This window comes from Panthera leo, chromosome B1, assembly GCF_018350215.1.
Source record: "Panthera leo isolate Ple1 chromosome B1, P.leo_Ple1_pat1.1, whole genome shotgun sequence".
NCBI classification, from domain to species: domain Eukaryota; kingdom Metazoa; phylum Chordata; class Mammalia; order Carnivora; family Felidae; genus Panthera; species Panthera leo.
Window position 1 is genome coordinate 66,695,059 of NC_056682.1, and position 17,065 is coordinate 66,712,123.

Consider the following 17,065-nt stretch of genomic DNA (forward strand, 5'->3'; position numbering starts at 1 on the left):
ATTATTGAAAACATGTATATTTATAGAATATTGACATTCTTTTTTTTTGCATGAAAAAGCTACAGCACAAATAGAATTTCATAGATGGAATGAAGTTCAAAGATTTATTAGAGTTTTTTTCAATACATGTACTATGGTTTAAATTTTTGATTAGGCAGCCTATTTAAAACAGCAGGAGGTCAAACATCCAAAGAATGGTTCCTTTAAAAATGAAACAGAAGAAAAAGTATCTTGAGAGAGAATTATAATACCTTTAAGTACACATATTAATTTTTTCAGAGGCTTTTCAGCATAATGTGCATCTAAGCAGGGGCATACTGATGTACATCATGATATAGTCTTTTATTTAAGGAAAACTGTATGAGTCAATTGTTACCACTAAAACTTTAAAGTCAGTAAATACTGTATTCATCCCTCCAGACAGACACCTCATTCAATCCCATTCATAAAAAAAATATTTGTTTATAAGATAATTTTTTTTCCTTAGCCTACCTTTAAAAACTACATGACCAGTGCACAAAAAATTAGAAAAATATATATAACCCATTTAGGTAATAAAACGTGATAAAATAGCTTCATATTACAGTTATATCACAAAACATTGATTAGGATGAAAAACCACCCACTCTGATTTAAAACAAGAACAGCTGTGGCAGACATGATGGTCCTGGAACAACTGTTACTAAATAGAAAACTCCCGGTTCTTGCAATTTGTAACGTAGGGAGGAAATGTACTGCACATAAAGAAATATGACATTGGAATGTTCAAAACTCAAAGAAGAGTGAAACTAATGCAAATATCAAAGCAGGAGAAAATGCCAGACTTGTAAAGAATGTTTTGAAACCTAGTTCAGGTTTTATTAATAAAACTCCATATTTACTGAATGTTTCTTAAGGGCCAGACAACATATGTGGGGCAAAAGAAAGGAGTTATCTCTTACCAGCAGTATAATTCTGCCTTCCAGTAGCATACTACTGGGAAAGAAGTTCAGGATGAGTGTAGTAAGAATAGTAACAACAACAACAACAAAAAGATGTTAAGAGATTTAAGAAAGAGAAATCCTAAAGGGTTTAAAGATTACATCTAGAAGGATCTGCAAATCCTCCTGAAGGTATGTATAATCAGAACCTGGGGAGGGGGTGAGGTTTTGTCTTATTTGCAAGTTAACAAGTGAGCCTGCCTTAGTGTTATAAGAAAATATGAGAATCCGCTATCAGAGACAAAGACCAGTTATAACTCATGATAAAAGCAGCAGCCCCAGCAATATTTTGTATTAGTTTCCTAACTCAGATCTCCATGCAGAGTGAGGGAGAGATGATACCTGACACATAGTGGGGGAATACAGAGGACATAAGGAGGAGGAACTCAGGAATTAAGGAATGCTGATCTTATCTAGGGCTGCTGGTGACCTACCCACTCTCTCCTCATTTATGAGGAAAAACAAAAGCCCTTATCTTTACTCTGGAAGGTAAACAAATCTTCTCTGGGGATGAAAAGGAGACTTTACTTTCCTGGAATGTTTCCTGGAAAAAAATATAATAAAATTCTCTATCTTTATTATATTGGTCAGGAAACAAATGCCCTTTGACCTGGAGAGAGATACTATCTCTAGTTTCCAGGGAAGATTTTTAGTACCTTTTGCTCAGAGAAGCAGACCATTTGGATGGAGTGTTATTTCCCAAAATAGCAGTTGAATTGGCTAGAAGAAACTGGAAAGCATTTTAGGTAGAAGAGACTCTTTGAATCAAAAGACCCTGTAATACAAGACCGGAATTTGTCTATTCAATTGATATTCTATTCGTTTACTCCATTGAGGTTGTTAGTGGAGGGAAAGGAGAGATAGCAGGGGACATTCAAATATAAGACTAGGAGTAAGAGGGTCCACGTTTGTGCTGACGACTCTGGCCTGATGGCTCTGCCATGTCTTGGGCTATCAGATTTGAAAACAGTGAATGTGGGCTGCTGTGGGTGAGACAGTCTAGTATAACTGTTTGTGTCAACTACGTATTGTAAATGTCACCCTGCAGTTTTAAGAAACAGTAGGACTTAAGATATACAATTAGAGAGGGCACCTCGCAGGCTCAGTCATTGAGTGTCTGACTCTTGATTTTGGCTCAGGTCATGATCCTCGTATTGTGGGACTGAGCCTGGTGTGGGGCTCTGCACTGAGATAGGAGCCTGCTTAAGATTGTCTCTTTCTCCCCTTCCCTGCCTCTCTCCCCCTGCTTGCATGCTGTATCTGTCTAAAAAAAAGAAAAAGAAAGAAAAAGAAAAAAAGAAAAAAGAAAAAGAAAAGCGCACACACACACACACACACACACACACACACACAATTAGAACCCTTCATTTGGGCTTATAATTTTATTTATTTTATTTTATTTTTAATAAAAATATTGGGTTTATTGACCTGGACTTTATTTATTTTTAATATTTTATTTTTTATATTAAATATAATTTATTGTCAAATTGGTTTCCATACAACACCCAGTGCTCATCCCAATAATTGCCCTCCTCAACACCCATCACCTGCTTTCCCCTTCTCCCCACCCCCCATCAACCCTCAGTTTGTTCTCAGTATTTAAAAGTCTTCTATGGTTTCCCTCCCTCCCTCTGTGTAACTCCCCCGCCTTTCCCTTCCCCATGGTCTTCTGTTAAGTTTCTCAGGATCCACATATGAGTGAAAACATATGGTATCTTTCTCTGCCTGACTTATTTCACTTAGCATAATACCCTCCAGTTCCATCTACGGTGCTACAAATGGCCAGATTTCATTCTTTCTCATTGCCAAGTAGTATTCCATTGTACATATAAACCACATCTTCTTTATCCATTTGTCAGTTCATGGACATCTAGGCTCTTTCCATAATTTGACTATTGTTGAAAGCGCTGCTATAAATATTAGGGTACATTTTGGAGAGAGACAGATAACAGATGAATGAGCAGGGGAGAGGGGCAGAGAGAAAGAGAGAGAGAGACAATCTTAGACTCCACACCCAGCTTGGAGTCAATTGCACAGGACCAATCCCATGACTCTGGAATCATGACCTGAGCTGAAATCAAGTATTGGAAATTCCATCTACTGAGCCACCCAGGCACCTCTATAATTTGACATCTAGTGGTTGTGAGATTCTTGAAACAAAAATTACATATATTCATCACGACCTATTAGATAGCATGACATTAAACTGGAGATTTGACTGATGAGAACAAGGCTACTGCTTCTGGATATGAAGCATGTATTTATAATCAATGAAATTCATGAGTTCAGGGTAATTGCCATATTCTTTTGCTACACAACATGCTTGCTGAACCCAAAGAATACTGTGTCAGACAGTATAAAGAAAGGATAAAGGATCACAGTTTTGACAGAAGCTCTGTGGAACGGAGAGGCATATTCTTTCTTATCTGGAATATTTGTCTATCTCTCTGAGAGCACAGTAATGTTCCTTGGTGATAAGAGAGGTTCACTATAATCAACTAGATACCAGCTTGCCCTCTGATACTATATTAGGAGTTCAGTGTTGGACTTTGCTCTTGGAAGATTATGCATTCATTCAACAGCTCTGGCAGACAAAACAGCCTCAGTAAGGAGAAGAATTTGTTATTAATCCCAGAGAAAGCCTTCATCCTGCACCAAAGCTATGTTATATAATCAGTCATTTTGTCTATGATTATTGACACTCTCCTCCAGAGTGGATGTGCTTTGGTGGTCATTTGTACATGGCACAAATATCTACACTCTATTCCAAGAGATCCATCAGCATACATTTTCCCATACATATTTGTCACCAAATTTTCAGTTTTGCTGTTGTCAAATTCTGTCCAATAAGTTATTTGATCTACAAAAGCTAATAGGAAATATCTACTTGATAATAGACACTAGAATTAATACTTAGTGAGTTCCTTCTTTAACTCAGTCACTGTGTTAGAACTTTTTAATATTACTATAGTTTATCCTCACAAATAACCTAGAGGATATTATCATTTCCATTTTACGGAAAAAAATGGGGCTCAAGATAATTAAATATCTTAATAATACCACAGTAGAACCATCATCAAAATGTATACAATAAATATGTGGATTTTTTGTATGTTATGTATACCTCAATAAAAGTGGAAAATGGTATAACCAGAATTTAAATCAAGTTCTGACTCCAAGTCTCATATTTCTTCTAAAACCAACTGCCTTTGGGTCAGTTGAAATCTGATTCATTAAACTTCTTTTTTTTAATGTTTTTATTATTATTGTTTTTATTATTATTATTTTTGAGAGACACAGAGAGAGCATGAGCAGGGGAGGGGCAGAGAGAGAGGGAGACACAGAATTTGAAGCAGGCTCCAGGCACTTAGCTGTCAGCACAGAGCCTAGTGTGGGGCTCAGACTCATGTGAAATTGTGACCTGAGCTGAAGTCGGATGCTTAACCAACTGAGCCACCTAAGTGTCCCTGATTCATTAAACATCTTATTGTGTGTGCATGTGTACATGTGCATGTGTTCTTATATACACAGGAGTAAGATTATACATATTATATGAATTAATGAATTGTTGTTTTGCTGTAATGTCTTCCCTGTAATGATTTTTTGGTTTGGATTTTTTGCTAGGAAATGTAACAACACAAAACAAAACCTCTAATTTCTCTAATACTCTTGGACCCTCATTGATTCGGATATATGAGTATAGATGATCACCACATGTCAACTCTCAAACTATTTAACATCCTGACCTTTAGATCCCTAAAACTATTTCCTGATTAATTCATGTGTTTCCAAATATAAAAAAAAGTTGCTTAGCTTAAGAGTACTTTAAAAAACATTTTCTTTTTTTAATGTTTATTTCTTTATTTTGGGAGAGAGAGAGAGAGCAGGGAGAGGTGTAGAGAGAGAGGAGAGAGAGAATCTCAAGCAGGTTCTGCACTGTCAGCAGGGAGCTCAACATGGGGCTCGAATTCACAAACCACAAGATCATGACCTGAGCCAAAATCAAGAGTGGGACACTTAACCAACTTAGCCACCCAGGCACCCACCCCCAAAACCATTTTCTTTTCACCATCATTATTCTATTACTTATTTATAATTTAAGCTATTTTTGCTTTGTTATAATTAATTTACCTCAAAACTAAGTGTCAGTTTTCTTCTTTAGAAAATACAACAGCGAATGATGCATAGTGGCTTCCTCAAGTAGTCTGAATTCTAAAATAGAAGAAAAGTGAACAAACCAATCATTCCAATAAGGAATTATAAATGCAGAGGTAAGGTTAATTACAAGTGGCTAGGTCTAAGAATATAAATGACAAAAAAATATGTTTTGAAGTACAGCCAATATGTACACTATTGACCTTTGTCATATTCTCTTTAATTCACCATTGAATAACCTTATTTTTATTCACTGAGATAAATATTAATATATGTGTGCATAGTATGTACTACATATTATGCCAGGCCAAGGGCAAACAACTATAGATGGAGTTTATGCCCTCAATGAACTTATACTCTTCTAGAGAAAGATTTAATAGTAACAAAATATTCTACAGGTTTTTTTAAATTTTAGTTTTTAGTGTATCTGCAGTTATCAGCAATTGAGAAAGATCTGTGAGCTTACATTTTGGAGACTATTTGTCTCCAAAATATACATACTAATTTTAGTGCTACCTTGAGACTAAAATTAATGTAAGCATTCTTCTAACTGAAATCATAATAGAATCTCGGGAGATTTAATGGAAGACTATTTCATATTATTTCCACTTAACTTCTTGGAACACTTTACCATTTGGCTATACAGTATGCAATGTAATTCCTAGAAGAAAATCTAGATTTCTCTTGCCTCTAGCCCCCTTCTTAGTAATTTCTCTATACCATTTGTCTTTTCCTTCTTACCTGAAAAATTCCTACTCAATACTGAGGTGTCAAATTAAACAAAAATGCCTTGGCATAGCACATCCATCTGTAACATATCAACGAAGCCTTTGACACTTCAGGATTATATTGTTACTCTTCTCACCTTAGGCTTTTTTCTTTTTTCTCCAGTAAATGTAACTCGTTTGAGGTCACCTTGCAATTCTCTGAAAAATCTATTTTCTAAAGAATAAACAGTTTGATGTTCTAATTTGACTTCCCATTAAAAAGCTTTCTGGGGGTGCCTGTGTGGCTCATTAGGTTAAGCGACCAACTTCAGCTCAGGACATGATCTCACAGTTTGTGGGTTCCAGCCCTGCATAGGGCTCTGTGCTGACAGTGGGGAGCCTGCTTGGGATTCTCTCTCTCTGCTCCTCCCCTGAGGAGCACTTTTTCTCCTCTCAAAATAAATAAACTTAAAAAAAAATCTAAGGGGCACCTGGGTGGCTCAATCGGGTAAACCTCTGCCTGTTGGTTTCCGCTCAGGTCATGATCTCACGGTTTTTTGAGTTAAAGCCTCACACTGGGCTCTGTGCTGTCAGTGTGGAGCCTGCTTGGGATTTTCTCTCTCCGTCTCTCTCTCTCTGCCCCACTCCCACTCGTGCTGTCTCTCTATCTCTCAAAATAAATAAATAAACTTAAAAAAAAAGCTTTCTGTCACTAGCAAAGGAATTCTTATATTTTTGGAATGCAATTTTAATACAACAGGAGTAAAATCATAACAGTCATTTGACATATTATATAATACCTCAAGAAAATAGTGTTCTCTTTCTCTCACACACACAGGCAAAATGGTAACTATGTAGAGGTGATAGGTATGTTAATTAGCTTGACTGTGGTGATCTTCCTACAAGATATACATATATCAAAACATAAAATTGTACACCTTGAATATACAGCATTTTTATGTGTCAAAGATATTTCAATAAAGTTGTTTAAGGGAAAAAGGACATTAAAATTCTTAAGAAAACATTGTATTAAACAAGCTGAGAATAAACACAAAGATTGTGTTTTCTGTGGTTAAATTTATTCCAATTATGTTGGAATACTAGCCATCTTATGATTACTATTGGGTTTTTGACAGATCATGTCTCCTCAGCTTTAAGTTGCTAATACTCCTTATTCTTTCATATACAATTTATTTTGGCACTGAATGACCTTTTCCTATATTTTGCTCCTTTCCCTTCAAAGTATATATTCTTCATATTTAAGATTCAGATTTAATCACTTCCTCATAAAGAGGAGGTTGATTTGGTCATGAAACTTATATTTATGAGTCATCTCCTATGTGATAAGCAAATGATACATTTTGAAGTTACAAATATAAATGACAAAGACCGTGTCCTAAAGGAGAAAGGAAATAGCAATCATAATGCCATATGCTAATTTCAAGACAGTCGTAAAATGGGATATGCACAAAAAAGAAAAAAAGGAAAAAAAGGTTTTTATTGTTCTTTCTCTATTGAATAGTATTTTTACTAGCTTATTTCAACTCTCCCAGTTTGCATACGGCAAAAGCAATATCTTACTCATATTTTTAAAGAAAATGAAAATTGTATCACTGGAAGTACTGAAAGAGTATGAGGATGACTTATAAGAAATATTGCAGAGAATACTTTTCTAAAGAACAGAGTTTTAAACTAGGTGATTTCTCTGGTTCCTTGTGATTCCAACAATTCATGCTTCCATTTTCAGAATTACCTTTCCCCAGTAAATTTGTTTTATTTTCTAACACTGAAAATTGTCTAACAACTTTATTCACTTAGGAAGAGCTTGTCAGATCTTAGTAAATATTCTCATAGCTTATTAATATTTGGGGATTATCACAGACATGTAAAAATCATTCAAGACTTCACTTTTGAGATCTGCCACTATATTTTTGGCACTGGACGATGAAATAAAGGTTGAGCACAGTCATTTCCTTTCATTAAAATGTTCCCCTAAAGATTACTGTGGGTCAGAAGTTTATCTATTGACAAGTTACAGCTCAAACGTTATCTCTTCTGTAAAATGTTTAGATTTCAGCTGTATTTGATCTCATTTTTCTGTGTTATCAGTACGAATTATAGAGGATACTGTAGACTACCAATGCTCTCACCATAAATATATTTTATCCAGTGTGCTGTTTCCACATCTATCTTCTGTTACCATGGAAGCTTCTTGTACAGGTGTAACTCTCACACGGTTTCTCATAAAGGTACATTTATAGAGAAATAAAACAATTAATACCTTATTCAGTACAGAATAATATGAATCCTAATCTATGGTAATACTGATACATACCATCTAATGAAAATGAAACAAACTATGAAAATAAAAAGTAACCATAATTATGAAAATAATGAGTGTTATCCATAAATTGGAAGACTACAAAACAAATGCATGGAGAGTTACATTTGAAATAAAGAGACTTTAGAATTGCAGGGAATCTTTGTGATGATATTGTTTCACTCAGCTCCAGAATCTCTCTTGTTTCCTGACAAAGAAAGACTCAGCAAAGAAGATAGTTCACAACTGAATTACTCAACATAGTTAGCACTTGGATCTATGCCTTTGATACCGCATTGATTTTTCATTCCATTAGACAGAATCAAGACTGAGAGAAGACAACGTATAAGAATTATCACTCTATAATTTATTTTATTTATTTTTTTAACGTTTATTTATTTTTGAGACAGAGAAAGACAGAACATGAACAGGGGAGGGTCAGAGAGAGGGAGACACAGAATCCGAAACAGGCTCCAGGCTCTGAGCTGTCAGCACAGAGCCGGACGCGGGGCTCGAACTCATGGTCTGCAAGATCATGACCTGAGCCGAAGTCGGCCACATAACTGACTGAGTAATAACTTCTACTTAAAGAATAATGCATGTTTACAATATTGATAAGGGGAACATTACTAGATGAGTATTCGGTAGTTACTTATTAATTTATAATTGAGCTATTTGGACAGTGTTATAACTTCTGGGTTCAGCATCACTACAGAATATTACGCCAAATTTCAAAAGTACAAAATTTATAGTCACAACACAAAAATCAATGGACTATTGTTCTAAGTTTAATAGTCATTTTTAAGTTCATAATATTGTTCAGTTTGTATAATTTAAAGACAGAGCTGGAAACAGATTTGGTAGTGAAAAAACCCCACAAAACTATATTGACATAGCTTTCAAAGTAGTAAGTTTCAATTAATATACTTCAAAGTGAAGTCAGATATGAATAAAGTATGGAGTGTGATAAACAACTCTCCATTATTCTCAATTTTAAAAGCTGTAGACATTTATAATTTTCATATCTCATTGGTTTTCGAAAGTATAATACTTTTTTCAGGAGTCTTCTAGAATCCTGCAATTACACAAATACAGTGTGAGTTTACATTCTATTATTTTGAAAAATTGGACTTGTCAGCACAACATTGCAACTTATAGGCAAGGTATAAATAAACTAGTCCTCTACTTTTCATATAGAGATTTCTTGACATTCATGAAAGATAGGCTATAGATATTTCTACAAATGATGGAACTGAGAAATTTCATTAGTTAAGTACATGTTATATATGGAATATCCCCGGACATAAAAATAAAGTACTTACAAAAGCATATTTTGATGATAATAATGTATAATGATGTGCACCAAAACAGTAAATAAGTGATGAAATCCATTCAAGCCACATAAAATAAATAAATCTTAACAGTGAAACCATTCCCCTGTGTTTGGAAGGAGTAATACAACAATAGGAGAGTCAGCACTCTGTATCTGAGAGTATTGATACAGCCACAAATGTTACATTATCTAGGATTCATTCTACTTAAACTAGTAATGGTTTCACAGTAATATTAAATGGACCTATGCATATGACAAAGGTAACGCATTAAGCTTTTTTTAGTTATCGCTTGTGCTGTGTATGCACAGACAGTCTTTCATGATACACAGTTTAAATATACATTGAACTATTTCTCCATTTTTTCAATACTGGATTTCAAGTCAAAGTGCACTTGTTAGCATTTGCTACAAACAAAACTATGATTTTCTCCTTTCCCTTAATGTCACTTAATATTAGCATTTTGTAAATGCTACATACACATCGTGCCACTATTAAATTTACCAAGTGTATCTGATCAGTGTCCTTGTTAATTTTAGCAATTCTCTCACAAGATAGAAAAACTGTACTTCCATTGATTTTCCCTCAGATGCTATTATATGTAAAAATAGACAAATCTACATCACACTTTTGGTGCATCATCTAGAACTAGAGGTCCAGAGATAAAGAAGATGAGATGCCAGAATAAGAGAGAGCAATGTGAACTCCAAGGCCAGCAAATTTCAGGCCTGATAGTAGTAAACTGATTACTGAGGGTATTTAACGTCTCATGTAGTACACAGTAGCAAACAGATATACATACGTAAATTATTGTTCACTTAAAAAAAATCTTCTGTTTGACTTTGGCATTTTCATGGAATTAAGGTCAGAGGAATAAGGAATAAAGTATTAAGTTTAAAAGTAAATCAGGGAACCTGGTTGGTTCATTCAGTTAAGCGTCTGGCTCTTGGTTTCCGCTCAGGTAATGATCTCACAGTGTGAGATAGAGCCCCATGTCGGACTTTGCACTGACAATGCGGTGTCTGCTTCGGATTCTCTCTCCTCCTCCTCTCTCTGCTCCTCCCTCACTCATGCTCTCTCTCTCAAAATAAATAAATAAAACATTAAAAAAAATAAAAAATAAAACCAAATCATCTTAGTTGTACCCATTGACAATGTTGACTTTGATGATGTCACGAATACTACATTACAGGATAACATACTGCAAACTTTTTATGTTATGTTTTCTGTGTCTCTGGTGTGCTAATTTTTGGTGCATAATTATTTTCAATCAAGATCATTTGGTTTTGGTGAGTTCCTAATTGTCTGATAACCTATAAACCAAAAGATGTTTTATCTCAGTTTATATAACTGAGAAGCAGGGGTTGAATAATCATAATAAAAATTATCATCTGGAAGAGTGGAGAATGAAAGACACAATGAAATCACTTTTCCAGAGAAATAATAAAATCCTAAAGTTCAGGTATTCTAAGAACCACTTTGACTGTTGGAGAATCACCTTAATAAGACCCTCCCTAATTTTCCTCTTATACATTGTTCTCATAATTGCTGTTTGTTTGTTTTTTTTAATTCTTCTTCTCTCTGACAAATTTCTCCTTGTTTCTTACTCTCCAAAGCTACATATGAAGTGTGTGTAATCTGGAGAGAATGACCTATTTGGTCATGTGCAGTTTTCACAGTGTTCCTACATGTGCAACTCTGAACAGATTTGAAGCAAAAAAAAAAAAAAAAAAAAAAAAAGTCAAAGGGTTTTGCTTGTTTGTTTTTTAGTTCTAGATGTGTTGTTTCTTTGACAAAACAATTCCCTCAAAATGTAGTAGGTTTTGAATCTGTTTTCTTGGAGCCATTTCAAATGTGCAATACATTCACAGAAAGTCGTCTTAGTGCATAGTTCTCAGGTACTCTTTGTTTATTTGGTTTATCTTATGCTCCTTTCCCCTCTTAATTTTGGCTAATGTGAAGTAAAATGAAAGAGAAGATTCAAGTGTGTCAGTATTAGTGTCAATGATCTTTGTCTCTGGACTGGATCTTTGTCCCTTTAGGGGGTATTATTGGCTCTTTATTCATATCTTTTTACTTGGATCGAGAAGGGGTTGGTGGTTTTTCCAACCCCATAACTTCATTTCTATATCTTCTCTATTTATATCTGTATCTGAAACCAGGCAATTCTTGTTTGATGTCATATCTTATAATACCTTGCTAAAATCTGCCAATCATAGCGAATATACAGTATATTTTTTTAACTCCATTTCCCTTAAGTCAGGCTCAGTGGGCACATAGTCTATTTTGAAAATTTTCAACAATTTTATAGGAAATAATTTTATTGAATACTTTTCAATTATATAGTACAGGTCTTCAATTAACACAACTTTACAATTTGTAATATGTGTGTGTATATATATATATATATATATATATATATATATACCACCTGTCATCCAACCACCAAGCCAATGTCACATACTTCATGTGACTATAAAGGCAGCGATCCATTTCTGGTTACCAGTTTTGGTATAAACTGACATAATGACAGATGCTCTAATAAATAAATATAAGGACTCACACATGAGCGAAGTCTATTTATCAGTTTAGTAAATTCCAAAACTAGTGTCCCTAACTGGTCTGTGTCTTTCTTCTTAATAGTAAGTTACAAACCTGGATTTCTTTTATCTTGAATCCGTGTGTTTTACAACCCTTGGACATTCATGTACATTGGATCGTGCCCAAAGAAAGGACAAAAAAGTATGGGTTATGCTACATGGGAAGTGACATGAGTCAAGCCTACAAGCCTAGAAATAGTTTTTAACACTTGAACTCATATGCTGTTGCTCACAGTGCATCACAGTGAATGACCATGTCGAAAATCAATGCAATCTAGCTATTTATGTGGTGAGAAAAATAAATAGTTGTATTTATTTTTATCTTTGTTTTTGTTTTGTTTTGGCTTTTTTTCTCTTTCAAATTTTAATTTAAATTCTAGTTAGTTAACATATAATGTAATATTGTTTTCAAGAGTAGAATTTATTGATTTATCACTTACATATAACACCCAGTACTCACCAGGACAAATGCCCTCTTTAATACCCATCACCCATTTAACCCATCCCCCACACAAGTCCCTCCATCAACACTGTATGTTTTCTACTGTAAAAAGTCTCTTATGGTTTGTTTCTTTCTCTTCTTTTTCACCTTCCCATATGTTCTTTTTTTTTGTTTTGTTTTAGTTTATTTATTTATTTGAGAGAGAGTGCTTGTACACACACATGGGAAAGGGGCAGAGAGAGAGAATCCTAAGAAGGCTCCATGTTGTCAGTACAGACCCCAACTTGGGGTTCAATCTCATAAATTGTGAGATCATGACCTGAGCTGAAACCAAAAGTTGTTTGCTTAAATGACTGACCCACCCAGGTACCCCTCATCTGTTTTGTTTCCTAAATCCACATATGAGTGAAATCATATGGCATTTGTCTTTCTCTGACTTATTTCACTTAACATAATACACTCTAGCTCCAGCCACATCATTGCAAATGGTAAGATTTCATTCCTTTTGATGGCTGTGTGTGTGCGTGTGTGTGTGTGTGTGTGTGTGTGTGTGTGTGTGTATTTATATCTTTATCAATCCATCAGTCAATGGGCATTTGTCTCTTTCCATAACTTGGCTATTGTTGGTAATGTGGCTATAAACATCAGGGTACATGTACCCCTCGAATCTGCATTCTTGTTCTTGTATCCTTTGAGTAAATACTTAGTAGTGCAATTGCTGGACTGTAGAGTAGTTCTATTTTTAACTTTCTGAGGAAACTCCATACTGTTTTCCAGAGTGGTTGCATCAGTTTGCATTCCCAAAACAGTGCAAGGGGCTTCTCCTTTCTCCACATCCTCACCAACACTTGTTTATTGTGTTGTTGATTTTAATTACTCTGACAGGTGTGAGGTTGTATCTCACCATGGTTTTGATTTGTATTTCCCTGATGATGAGTGATGTTGAGCATATTTTCATGTTTCTGTTAACCATCTACATGTCTTCTTTGGAAACATGTCTTCTATTTCTTAACTGTTTTTTTTTTTTAATGTTTATTTATTTGTGAGAGACAGAAAGAGCGTGAGTGGGGAAGAGGCAGAGAGGGGAGGGGACAGAGGATCCTAAGCAGGCTCCATGCTGACAGAGGAGAGCCCGATGTGGGGCTTGAACTCAAGAATCATGAGATTATGACCTGAGCTGCAGTTGGATGCTTAACCAATTGGGCCACCCAGGCACTCTGGGTTATTTGTTTTTTGGGTGTTGAGTTTGAGAAGTTCTTTATAGAATTTGGATACTCTTTATCAGATATGTAATTTACAAATATCTTCTCCATAGGCTATCTTTTAGTTTTGTTGATTGTTTCCTTCACTCTATAGAAGATTTTTATCTTGATGAAATCCCAATATTTCATTTTTGCTTTTGTTTCCCTTGCCTCTCAGAGATGTGTCTGGTAAGAATTTGCTCAGCCAAGGTCAATGAAGTTATTGCTGTGTTCTCCTATAGGATTTTGATGGTTTCCTGTCTCACATTTAGGTCTTTCATCCATTTTGAATTTATTTTTGTGTATGGTATAAAAAAGTGGTCCGGTTTCATTCCTCTGCATGTTGCTGTCCATGTTTCTCAACACCATTTTTTGAAGAGGTTATCTTTCTTCCATTGGATATTCTTTTCTGCTTTGTTGAATAAGAGTTCACCATATAGTTGTGGTTTCATTTCTGGGTTCTTTATTTTGTTCCATTGATCCATATGTCTGTTTTTGTGACAGTACCATACTGTCTTGATGACAAAAGCTTTGTAATATAACTTGAATTCTAGATTCATAATGCCTCCAGCTTTTCTTTTCTTTTTCAGGATTGCCTTGGTTAATCTGGGTTTTTTTGTGGTCCTATACAAACTTTAAAATTGTTCTAATTCTGTGAAAAATTCTGGTGGTATTTTGATTGAGATTGCATTAAATGTGTAGATTGCTTTGGGTAGTATAGACATTTTAAGAATAAATAGTTTTGTATCCATTTTCACATCAGCATATACTTAGATAAATGAATATGGTTTCCATTTCCTTTAGAGAGGTATTTATGCTTTTCTAACATATCATTTGTATAATATTGGGAATCAAAGCTTGTAAGTTTGGAAAGATATTTTTAGGCCATTGTATACAGCTGTATTCTGAGGAGGAAACTGGCAACTAGGAAAATTTGAGGAAGTGATGATGGGCATATAAATTACAATCTTATCCACAAAAGTTTTCCAGGAGAATCAATATATAGTTCTTGAAAAATGAAAGTGAATGTTTAGGAAAAGCACAAAGAATAATCTTTCCAGATATAGTTTTGCATTAAAACATATTGATTGGTCTGCATTTTTTATTTTAGAAAAAATTTAAAGTATTAACTGGGAAAAAATAAACATATTTTTGGATAAAGGGAACATAGATTCATCATTGCACTATGCATGTATCTGTTTTGTTGAATCAAAGATGGAATGAGTGGTTCTGGACTTGAACTGGAGTAAATGAGTGATGGAAAAAGTGTGTGGATATTGTAATGTAAATTATGCAAAATTTAAACTTTTATTCTTTATATATTTCCCCAAAATGCCAAGGTGGCATGGCATGGGAGGTATTATTCTGAAGGATATTTTAAGGCAAAGACATTTAATTAAATTTATTTTTTCAAAATAACATTCATCCTACTGTTCATCTGGATAATGTCATGACTATGCACATCTAAAATGTACAGAAATATTTTTATGCTCTGAGGCTTTTCACTTACTATTATTATAACTCATTATTATTTTCAAATTGTATGATCTAATAAAGCTTTTTAAATTAAAAAAATTCAATGGCAAGCAATTGTGTTTTCAGATTCTCAAAAATAATGTATAAAGGGGAATAATTCTGGCTATAATTAACTTCAGGTTGCCCAAGGGAGTAAGAGAAAATTAGTTTGTGTTGTGAATATTCCTTTTCATATGTGCTGTATTTTAAATTCTTTTTCATCTAAGCACTTCTCATTAGAATAAATATAATTAGTGTATAGTCATTGTTTTCAAAGTTTAAATTTCCTTTAGATACATTTGGAATTAAAGTGTATTTTGGATTTAATTAGGAGGTAGAATGAACACCTTGCCTCTATAACTGTTTCTCTCGTATTCATTGTCAGAAAAATGACCAATTATTGGTATGTTGTTTATTTCCATTTTGGACAGGCCAATGAAATCAACATAGTCAACCATTTCCTACTTGTGTGTTTTTAAACTTAGTTTTTATTGGCATTTGGGAAGAACATGACACTGAAAATTAAAGGCATAAGTGAAAGCCCTATAGAGTTGAGAACACTTGAAAATAGCATGATAGATCAGAACTAGCTGAGAACAGAGGAGGGAAACTCTCCCTTAGAGGATCTTAAAATCAAACGAAAACAAATGCATAAACACATAAACAAGATAAAGATAATATGTGCAAAGTCCCCTAAAGAATTATAGTATTTGGGGGGAACAATTTGAGGAATAATGATGGTTTTTAAATGGATATGTGATTCTGAAACTTGAAGATAACAACTTTAGAGTAGAATTTTGTCTTCAACTTCCCTAAAATTTATTCTTGGTCTTAAAAAAAAAAAAGTGAAATGACCTTAAGATTAGAAATATGGAATAATGTTTCCAATTTTGCCAGGCTAGTCACTAAAACCCTATTGACCTCAAAATTGCTCTACTCTACCCCTTAGTGATTTTAGCATTCTTTTTAAATCATGTAGTTTTTGCTGTTTTCAGGCCTGCAGGCTTTTAGAAGCTCAGTATAACTGGCGTTTTGTGGCATTCTTGAGTTCACAGCAATATGTCTTTGTCTCTCACATTAGAAGGTTACATGACTGATGTTAATTTTCTTTAGCAAAGTCTTTCTGTCAGCAGGATTTATCCTGAAATTGTTTAGAATGGTCACACCAATAAACAATTTTTAGTCAACTATGCTCTCAGCATTTAAGAATTAAATGACACAGTGGATGCCATATTAAATATAATAGTTGTATGACATACTGCAAAATGTCTTCATGAGGTGGAAGAGAACTATTTTGAACCATAAAATTTCACTGTCAAGGGATACCCAGAACTCAACAGTATAATAGTGATTATAAAAGTATTAGATCTCTTCAAATTTCAATAATTTTTTCCTCCCCATAATATATTTCCAGAAAGAGAATTAAGGGATTGAAAGAAATAAGATTTATGTCCTGAATTAAGGTTTTTTTTTTCTTGATTCTTTGTATGTTGATAGACTGCAGACCACATCTATATAAAAATACCTATATCTTATTTTCATGTTTAAGCATGTTCTAAAAACAAATTATAAAATATTTCACCTCTTGCTCATCATCTAGAATTCAAGAGGAAAAACAAAAGCAATAGGAAAATGCAAACTTGGCTAATATTAAGTCATAAAAGAATAAAATACAGGCTTTTTAGAGTTCATGTTTCATTTGAAGTTCATATGGGTTATTCTATGACATAATGAGACAAAAGTTACCCAGTGGAATTTTACTTAGTTTCATCAA

General features: G+C 34.2%; 1 long non-coding RNA gene across 2 annotated transcripts in view; it reads right to left on the reverse strand.

Moving 5' to 3' along the window:
* Window positions 1-17,065, reverse strand: part of LOC122217744 — a 198,308-nt gene that overhangs the window by 11,470 nt on the left and 169,773 nt on the right. For both annotated transcript variants that reach the window (XR_006201652.1, XR_006201653.1), the window contains one exon: window positions 5,112-5,192. This is a non-coding gene — a long non-coding RNA (uncharacterized LOC122217744). The remainder of the gene's footprint in view (window positions 1-5,111; window positions 5,193-17,065) is intronic.